This window comes from Mercenaria mercenaria, unplaced genomic scaffold (assembly GCF_021730395.1).
Source record: "Mercenaria mercenaria strain notata unplaced genomic scaffold, MADL_Memer_1 contig_4486, whole genome shotgun sequence".
NCBI classification, from domain to species: Eukaryota; Metazoa; Mollusca; class Bivalvia; order Venerida; family Veneridae; genus Mercenaria; species Mercenaria mercenaria.
In genome coordinates, this window is record NW_026462717.1 from 29,018 (window position 1) to 40,467 (window position 11,450).

Genomic DNA, 11,450 nt, shown 5'->3' on the forward strand with positions numbered 1-11,450 from the left:
CCTCCAAAGGTCCCGAAATACCAATACCCATCTGGAAGGGACTCGTGTTTCAACCTAAGTACAAAGGATGTTGTGGTTAAATAAAGGCTGCACAGCCATATGTACCATCAGTTTTAGAGACTGCAGTCTCACACTGGAGATAAGTTGATCTTGCCGCAACTTAACCAAATCCACAGGTCCACTTACTGAGTAAGGGTAAGCAAGCCAAAACCAGACCAATAAGTGAGACTCTGGCACAACGTGCCCCTACTGGTCTATCCATTAGAACAGGATACATGAACACATCCAATAGACCCAGCCCCTCCAAGTCGATGTTTCCATAATTGTGTAAAGCCATAGTTTCAGGAGCAAGGTCCATACAGTAATTGTTGTCATAACCCAACCCTTTCCCCCGAAATGTGCACAGTAAGGGTAGTGTAAACTACCAATCTCGGAATGAAGGAATTAGTAAAATAGACATGAAGGACACTGATCCCCAAACAACGACACTGCAGTTTGCGACGCAGGACAAGTATTTCTCAACATAATTATATTTGTTCCATAGTTGCTGTCATGGAGATGGACTTAATGTACATGCACTTAGGTTAAATACAGGAAGATGGAACCCTGTTAGAGAAGGTGGTACCGAATACAATAAGGTTTCTAGTGGTGGCAACCACCAGGCCTGTATGCCCTCATGACCTAGATAAAACAATGATAGATTGACTGTTGGTACCCAACATTATTAAAAGGCATCTGCCCAGTGTGATTGAAGGGCAGTACTCAAGCGGGCTTTGGATGTTGATGTTGAATAGGGTTGCTTGTATGAGGTACACAAACCTTTGGAAGAAAGTGGCCTCCGAACTTCACACAAGTGGCTTGACTTTTAGTAACAATATTCCCCAATAGTGTTATTTGTCTCTGACCTTAGGTTCTCTAGAAACCAGTTGAGGTTCAAATGACTGGAAATCAAATAGGTCCTCTGTCTGGAATAAACTTGTCAATTGGTAACGGAATTCACCCATAAAAGTTTAAAGTCCCATATTTGCCATCAAAAGAGTTAGTTTTGTAAGAACTTGTCTTCAGAGTGGGCAATCAAATGCACTTCACTTTACCTACTAGAGTTACATTAATTTCACTTGCAGAATATCCTATTTTGAGGCAGTTCCTATAATTGTCTTATTGAACTACCATCAATTTATCATACCGTATTAAAGAAAGTCACAGTACTCCAGTCATGACCATTACTGGATACCGGCTCCATAGAAGATACATGTACATGGTATATCTACTTAAGGATACAGTTGAGTTTGACAACATGTTGGATGAAGTCTATGTTGATGAATGAATCTACTGTACATTCAAAACAATCACAGTTACAACATACAGCAGTTAACAAAATGTAAAATGTGTGTGCATAAACATGCACAAGATTTCTAAATATCGTGATATGCCTGTTTTAAATTAAGCATCTTTATAGAGCACTGTGTTGGGAAATGTCTGTATATATTATAAGTATGTCACTTCAATGTGCTTAAATAGCTGAATATATATATCAGTTGTTTAAAAAATGTTTGGCTACATAGTGTTCTTGTGAAGGTGTAATCATGGACCATGTAAATAAGGTTCTATATGTGTTTAGAATTGAAAGCAAAATATTTAAAACAAAAAAAAAAATCATTGTAAGTTTGCTACTTTTCCAAGATAAAGTATATGTTCACAATACAGAATACATGAAAATGTATAGCTTATATGTTAGGTAACGTACAACGTAAATTGTAACGTAGACTGTTTTTTAAATATATGGGTTTAAAGTTAAAATGCAAAGTAATGTTAAAACATATTTTGATTGAATTGTAGATATGCTTTTTCTAAGTGTTACAGTATATTTGAGGTAACAGAACACAAGAGATATAGTTAGTTTGTTCGGTAACGTAAACTGTAACTTAATTTGATATATTTATACGTGTTTTAAGTTAAACCTTCAGTTTGAAATGCAAAACTATACTGTTGAGAACAGAATTATATATTGTTTGTTTTTTTTTTCAACTGATAAAGTGTGTTTAAAAGAAAATGAAGACATACAATATAATTTGTATGTTTGGTAACGTAAAATGTAATGTAGAATTCAATGTAAGACATCTTACAAGTTAGAGGTTTGTTGATAAATAAGTATATAGTTGTATTACATGTAACTAAAGAATGTCAATATAAAATTGATAGAACATTTTTATAAAAAAACATGTTTGAAGTAGGTATGATTGAAAATTAGCATATTTTGGAAGAATGACGTTACATTTTAAGAGTCGCTAAAAGTACGCTTTCCCTTAACTTATACTAGCAATCTATATATCATTGTTTTTGCTGAACATTGAACTTTTTAATAGTAACTTCAGTTTCTAATTGCCTGGTCATCTAAATTGCAATAAAAACTTCATGCCAAAAATGTTGCTTTTTTAGGGTAACGTATCTTTTTCCGATATTTTTCTTCTTTAACATCACATTTTAGATATTGAAATTTTATCAAATTGCAGCATCTAGTATACACCTTGTAATAAAATATGCAAACTTGAAATGATTTACTAACATAATGGTACCATTCGTCTGTAAAAATTGATGAACAAATTATTGGCTTTGCGGGTAACGTATTTTAAGGTGGTGTTACGAAGCCCCACTCGCCAGTTGCAAACTTTATGCCAAAATGTTCACCACACATTGGAGTTTCAAAAAAATATGGTCCACAAAATTCCCCCTGGGAGGGGGTGGGGGGGGGGGGAGCAAAACCCCTTCTGGCTCATAGTCTATAAGTTATGAAGCTGTATTTCTTTGATTGCACCAATGGGTCGTAGGACTTATCTAGTTCTAGTAGGCATTTAATATCGTTACCACTTGTACAATATAAAATAATTTTGGAACATTTCCGAACTTGTCACCCTAACCGGCTCGTACCAAGCTTACTCTAAGTCATCGAGTTACGGGACTATTCCAGTTATGCACAATTTCATTAATGAAAAAGCACATTTTAACAAGAAGAGTAACGTGTTGGAGTTCGAGTACGTCGGCGGGAACAATGTAGATATTTCATACAAAGTCTTGATTGATTTATTTATTATAAATATCGAAATAAAATATCGTTCCTATCGACAATTCTACAAATATCATAGTTAATGAAAAACAAGGACGTTCACATTTTGTAAAGAAGTATATTTTCATAATGTGTTATACATTTTACCATACAGCTATGCGGTAATCAGGTTGAATGGGCCCCTCTTTGTGTCAGCTGGAACAATATGTTAGCTTCAAATATATCTAAATTACATTAAAACGCTCATGCATATTGTAAAATGTCATGTAAGTTTTACTACCGTGGCAATAAGTAATTGTAAATACGTAAATATACATTTACATATTTCAAACAGGTTGGTACTGATTGTGTTAGTGATGGCCATTGTAACTTTTATCTGTCTACATTTTTATTGCTCTTTCTTTTAAGGAAAGTAACAACTGACAGAACGTACATTTTGCGGGAATATAGCTCAGCTTTACTTTCCAGCAGGGCCTCAGGACGATTTTAAGTTACTTTAAAGTGAACGTAAATTATCAGCAATAAGAAGAGTGTGCATTTCACTGTAGGGATCTATGGTAACTACAACGGTAGCCGTGTGTTTTAATATGTTCAAAATGGTCGCTCAAAACCAAAAACAAATGGAACATTATCTAAGTTTTTGAAGATATTTCATACGTCTTTTTTGATATTCTGTTACCAAACACTGTTAAGTAACCTTGGTAATGCCCAAAGAAGTAATCGCCACACCGGCATTTCGATCTGAAAAGTATTTAGCTTAAATATGTCTTCTAATCTCATAGAAATTGTTCAGTTTCGTGTCAGGTGTTCTAAATTTCGTTTTTACTGTTAATAAAATCTAAACTAAAAAACTATTTTGACTAAACGGGTGTTAATATACTTGATAGTAATCTCTAATATAAGTATACATAAACTGTGATATGTACAAAACACACTAAACGTTGAGTGTAGTAGAAACATGAATGTAACGATTTGGACAGCAAGTGTATACTTGTTTGCGATACCTTAGTCTCTTAAAATGTTTTCTTAGTTTGCATTGTTAACATAATCGTTTAGTGAGTGGTACATGATCAAATGTACCTTCCGACAAAAGATTTATGGCATTCACTTGTTGTTATACTTTTATAAAAAATATATATGGTTATAAAATAGAGATGTATACTTTCAAAGAAATATAATCATTTGCTGAACATTGTGAGTTTACTAGATGTGTATTTAATCAAACCAATGTTACTACTGTAAAAGAAAGTATTCTAAAGACTGCTTGAATTGGACACAAAATGATCAGACGAAGTGTTACTGTAGCGTTTAAATTGGAAACGTCTTTGGTGCAAAAGTTCAATGGGGCCAGATTTAGTTTATACCCCTCACAATTAATATTTGTGTAAAATTGCCCGAAGAAACAACGCCGTTGAATGATATCTGTAAAGAGGATATCTTTAGGTCTGTCGATAGGCTGAATATTTATTGGTTGCTATACAGGGCTAGCAGACGACAAATTTTCCTGATGTACTTCAAGTCTTATACTCCGTTGTGGTGATTTTGCTAATCATAATTCCAAGGCGATGCCCAAATTCTAATTTATTTCTTTTACGTGATGTATACATTAAGATTTATTTTTGTGTGTGTACACATCCATACATACACTGTTGTTAGGCTTTTCGGTTTGAAGGGACTGAGTTCTTTTAACGTGGGTTTTCCTATTATATATTTTTACTTTTTATAATTTTAATTTCTCAAACGTAGCAGCTAAAACACAAGTTGGAGAGGAATGACATAGAAAAGCAATGGAAAAGGCCTATCTCCATTATTGGAATTTGAAATGCACCAGCCTAGTACTTTATCGTATGATAGGGTGCATGAATACATAATGTTATAAATTATGCATGACGGTTTGTTTCCTGATGATAAGGGTCCATTAAAAACATTTGCTGTCTCCGATCCTACATTTCAAGGGAAGGTAGGTAGAACATTCTTATAAAAATAATTATTCACTTGTTTCTTTTTATTATACTGATTTATATCTCTTTCTCTCTCTCTCTCTCTCTCTCTCTCTCAAATGACGGAAAGTGAAAGCATGTTTCCCTAACTGACATCTCTCACCTTTCCATACGGATATACTTTGTCTATCTTCCTTTTTTAAGACATACACGTAGTTTAGAATATACATGAATATAGGTCTTTGACAGTCTCTTTCAGGTAGCCTTAGTGCAGACAGTTTTAATATTCTATCTGGTTTGTCATTAGCTGCATGAAATAAATATACAGTACAGGCAGTGCTGTCACTGGTCATTTACCTACATGTACATAACACATTGGTCATTAATTTCTAGGCAGATACATAAATCTGCACCAAGCTTCAAGTACTTTTGTTCTACGAAGGAACAAATACTTATACATGTAATTGCATTAAATTTTGTACTTTGACACTGTTAGTTCCAAGAAGGAACCCATCAAGTAAGTTCAAGGAAGGAAAAACACATTATCTACACTTGTTCCAAAGCATGAACATACAGCAATCTAGGTATTGTTAGTTCCAGGTAGGAAGATATACCAGTTGCACTCAATAAGCAACTTTAAGTTCCAGAAAGTTTATCAACCAAGTCTACATTTAACTAGAATTTGCCTAGAATGTGTCTGTAGGACACAGGGTGTGCTCCCACTGGTACATTTGTCACAAATAAGGGGAAATAATTCAGTAATTCATGTTTGAAGTTTTAAGGGGATATAGCCTCAACAAACATTTTATATAAAGGATTCATTATTCTAGGCCAAATACATTTTGAGCATCACAGACAAAACATCCACTATTTTGGCTATTTTAAGGGCCATAACTCTGTAATAAGTAATAGAATTCTCAAGAAGAATGCCAAGTATGCAAGGACACATCATAATCAAGACTCATGCAGGGTTTCATGAATTTACATTAAATACTTCTTGAGCTAGGCACATTATTAGGTAAAAATGTGCTTTTTTGACTATTTCAGGGGTCATAACTTCTGAAATAAGGAGTTGAGCCAGACAAAAGAAAAAAGATGCGCAAGTTTATATCACGAGAAAGACTCATCAATTTATATCAAATACTTTTTGAGCTAGGTGCGTCACATGGTGAAAATGTGCATTTTGAACTTATTCAGGGACCATAACTCTGGAAATAGGGGGCAGAGCCAGACGAAAAATAGAAGGTGCGCATGTTCATATCATGATAAAGACTCATACAAGATTTAATCAATTTATATGAAATACTTTTTGAGCTAGGCACATAATAAGGTGAAAATGTTCATTTTTGACTATTTCAGGGACCATAACTCTGAAAAAAGGGGGCATAGCCAGTAGTAAAATAATAAATGCGCAAATTCATATCACGATTAAGACGCATGCAAGGTTTCATTAATTTATATCAAATACTTTTTGAGCTAGGTGCGCTTCATGGGGAAAATGTGTGTTTTGACTATGTCAGGGGCAATAACTCTGGAAAAAAGGGCGGAACCAGACAAATAATAAGAGGTACGCAAGTTCATATCATAATAAAGACTCGAGCAAAGTTTCATCAATTTATATCAAATACTATTTGAGCTAGGCGCGTCACGAACTTCGGACGGATGCACGCACAGATGCACGGACAAGACCAAATCTATATGCCCCTACGACTCATGGAGGTCACAATAAAGTTAGTAGTAGACAATCTGAGGCCATTTCTTGAACTGCACAATTTTTATTTCTATAATAGTGTTGCTTCGTATGTTTTATTACCCCACCCACTCTTTCCCAGTTTGAGAGTGTACCACTCTTCCAATATTAATCACAGTGTACTGATAAACTATCATTTTAATATTTATTTAGTTTACAATAACTGCTGCTGAAATTAACACCCGAATATTTCAACTAATAAAAATGTTTTTTAACATGTTGTGTTAATGTCCAGTGCATTGTTATTTTATCATGAAAGTTTCAGGTAAAAAATTTGAACCATTTAAAAAATAAAGCAAAGGAAATTGTGTTCCTAGCTGGTCACATGTCAAATTACCCTAACCACTTAAAATGTGAATATCTATAAAAGTAAGTCAAAACTGGTAACAGTAACACTTGTTAATGAAACTAAATACATGTAGGTATATTGTCATAAAATATAACGGAAATAAAAAAAAAAAAACATTTTGCGCAGACACCTAACTGGGACCCACTATGTGGTATAAAGCAGTCCTGTAAAATAACAATAAAGTTAAATGCTAAATTAAATAGTTTATTTAGCCTTTTCCGCAAGATTACATTTGATTGGTGCAACTCTCTGGCCAATGTTTACTATGATTGGAATAGTACGTTTTGTATAAATTACTTTACTCATTAAATCTAAACTGCGTGCATTCTAAAGCTCCAACACAACTACATCTAGTCAGAGTATTGTGAATAAGAACAAGAGCTGTCACTATAAGTGACAAATGACCCCGAAGCGTGCCCAAGAATGCTACAGTTGTCTGCGCAAAATACGCCAGAATAGTTCAGGTATGAATCATTTTGTAACTTGACCTTGACCTGAGAGAACTGGGTCATAAGCGCGACACATCTTTTCAATAGGATTTACATCCATGTCAAAATATTTTCAAATCCCTTGATGCATGTCAGAGTTATAAACTGGACACGAAACAGACCCTGACTGCTATGTGTGACCTTGTCCTTGGAGCTAGGGGTCTGGGTCTTGCGCATGACGCATGACTATTTATGCCAAGTTATTTAAAAATCTCTTTATGGATGGCAGTGTTACAGTTCGGACAAGAATTCACACGGACGCACGCACGCACACACGCAAACACACACACATACACACACGGACGGACATTGCGATTTTAATATGCCGACCTTCTGGGGCATACGACGGGTGTTCAAATATGAATGCAACTGGGTCAATTTTCAGAAGTGCTTAACAAACAATGTCAAAATAATTATCTCAATCCTTCAAAATACTCACCATCCAATCTGACTAAAGTACATCTCCTATTACGCTACGCTTAGGATCTAAAGACGTGCTATTGATAGCTCCGTTCTAATTACCATTTCGTTAGCCAATCAGAACGCTTACTTACAACATTTTGTAAGTTTAAAAAATCTATATTTAGCCTGGGTTTTTCATATTTACAATTCTTATGACGACCACATCGCGACTACGCCCTCCTGTTTTGAGAGAAATCATATGACATGGTATAGACTTGGTCACGTGAAGTGTCAGATAACCGGTTAGCTCAGTCGGTAGGGCACCTGCCCAGTAAGCGAGGGGCCCCGGGTTCGATCCCCAGACTGACTGCATATTTTTCTTACTCTTTGATATTCGACGCTATTTTGATGGTTCAGCCAAATGCTTGTTGAAACAAGTCGTCTGATTGGTTCAAATAAAAATAGATTTGTGAAAATAAAAATAGCAATGTTGGAAATCCAAAATATACAGAAGACGAATGTGAATGGGTCATTTTCAGATCTTCGTTTAGAAGATCAAGTAATTCAGTCAGACTGCTCACCACCATGTGATATACAATGTTTCAGTCGTTTAATCCAATTTTTAAAGGCGTTTACATAATATTTTCGAGGCATACTGTTCAGACACTGGAAAAAAAGCCGAACCGAGATTTTTGCGCGTTTGATATTTTCTCCCATCAAGGTGTTTTCTGAGCCTCGGAATAGGGAAAGGTCACAAGGGGCAAGAGATCTGGCGAAAAAGGAGGGCGAGGAAGCTCGACAACCTTTTTCTGTTTCAGATATTCGCGTACAATGGCCGCTTTGTGTGACGATGCATTGTCATGCAACAACCTGACACCGCGGAGACCAGTTGCTGGTCAACAATTTGCGAAATATTTCTTTAATTTACGAAGGACCTTGCCTTTGTCAAACTTGACATTTACAGATTTACCCTTTCGTATGGCAATTTGAATAGCAGGATCTTGTTTTGTAAAGAAAATTACATACATTACTTTTTTGACGCTCATGTGCGTTTTGCAAGGTCGTTGGCTTCCTTTGGTTGCCCATATTTTGTTCTGTATCTTTCGCTTGGGCTCATAAAAGTGAACACATGTCTCATCGCCAGTGATGATATATGCGAAAGATCGATTGTTGTATTTAGGAAGCTGTTTCAACAATGTTTGGCGATTCCTATCCGAGCAAGTTTTTGCTCTTTTGTAAGGAGATGGAGTATCCATCTGGCACTTATCCTTCTCATTTTTAAATCACGTCTGAGAATTGTATGAGCAGCTCCTACTAAGATACCAACGCATTTAGCTATATGCCTAGTTGTAAATCTTGCATCGATAGCAATCAAATCCTTTACTTTTTCAACTATTTTTGACGAATTTGAAGTTTTACAGAATTTACACCACTTTTAAATTTCTAACACCACCGTGTGACAGATGAAAAAGAAAGTTTTGTTCCCATAAACATGACATATTTCATTAAATATAAATATGTCTTTCGCCTGTATACCAAGAATACAGCGGTTCTTGATATAGGACCGTATTTGGTCAGTGAAAGGAGACCTTTACCCAATCATTTTAGCTTTAGTGTACACCAGTAGATAGTGTTAATCGAGCTATTGTCAAAGCTAGACTGAACGGATTTAAACATGTATTGTATCAATGGAGAGCTTATACAACCCACTATGCGATACATGTACCTATTTCGTGCAAATCGTGGTTAAAAGCGAGATATTGGCCTAGTTGCGTTCATATTTGATCACCCCTCGTAAACATAATGAATATGCAAACTATAAGTCATTTAAATATACAACAATGCATAAAAAGTTACAGACAGGAAAAATACCAAAAATGTCTCCAAAAATGACCTTGCCCTTGGAGCTAGGGATTTGGGTTTTGCACATGATACATCAATTCAATATTGGGAACATTTGTGCAAAGTATTCTTATTCAACTTTACAATATTGCACACTGTATTAGACCAATTGTGAACATCATATGAAACAGTTAAAATTAAACATAACTGAGCAAATATGAGAAAAGCAAGGCCAATACGAGAAAACAGGGCCAATACGGAATTCAAGCATTTTGATTGGTTCAAAAGAGAGGACCAATACGGAGAAGTCACTTCCTTTAGATTTTTAAATGACGCCATTTTGTTTTACAGCAGAGTTATAGATTTCAATTTGTGCAGTGATAATTAGCGATTCACATGCTGGAAAGTGGATGAATAAAACTGCTTTTATTTTTTTATTTTATTCTATTTTGATTAAACGCGCCTAATTTTACACATAGTATATTCACCGGCGTTGTACATTAATTTATACCAGATTTATATAGCGCCAAAGGCGCTTTACATAGTTCAAATGCAGCCACACAGGGCGTATAATTCATCCTCTACTAGTAGCATAATTCATCCTCTACTAGTACAGACACAGAGCGATCTGACCAGAGGGACAGAGTGAGACAAAGCCCCCACGACAGAGAGATCAGAAATCAGATACAGGCTTATCCGGCTAACTTAGCCTAGCTCGTTTCGAATAGACAGCCTGGTTCTTTAACGTGCCCAGTGTATAGCACTGATACACGCAAGGATTGCCTGGGTTCCTGACCAGTACACCTCTAGTTGGGTGGGAAACACTGAAAAGCGTTTCTGAAAATTCCCGAGTAGCTGCCGGGGATCGAACCCCGACCTCAGGATTGGAAGGCCAGTGTGCAAACCACTGAGCTATCCGTCCACCCAATAAATTGGCGATCACGAGTGTCAGTTGTAAATTGCAATTTCAGATAAGAAATGAACGAGGTATGGGGGTGTATAATATGTGCTTGGTTGGTTGTATTATTTTAATCAACACATATATGTGTACAATGTTGTGTCTTGTTGTATGCAGCCTAAGAGGAAATGATTTTTAAAGCAGTTTTTATCACAATTCAAATGATAAGATACTCACTAAGAAAATAAATAGGAATTCCAAGAAAAGGTAAGTTCCAGTTACTCTTGATTATGTCGCATCACAAATATCTCTCAAAATTTTTCTCAAGTACCTACATACAACTCATTCTGTTCTACTGGCGAAAATGATTATGATTTCTGAAATAAGTCTAAACAACTTGGCAAAATTTTTCACCTGAACGTGCATAGCTGCCATCAGGTAACTCTTATGGTGTTACTGCCAATCTCGAAAGTTGAATAATAATATTATCATTAATCAAGCGATTTTAGATAGGCCTTGTTATTTGACCTCGGGCAGTCGTATTGGCCCTTGGCCTTTGGCCTCGGGCCCATACGACAACTCTTGGACAAATAACAAGGCCAATATGAAATTGCTTGATTAATAACATTATAATATAAAATCCCTTTGATGAATGACAGAGGTATTGACCGGACAGGAAACAGACCATGTCAACCTTTAACCTCTTAATGTGACCCT

General features: G+C 35.7%; 1 protein-coding gene across 1 annotated transcript in view; it reads right to left on the reverse strand.

Moving 5' to 3' along the window:
• LOC128553911 (uncharacterized) overlaps positions 1 to 11,450 on the reverse strand; it is a 51,237-nt gene that overhangs the window by 22,971 nt on the left and 16,816 nt on the right. The window lies entirely within an intron of this gene.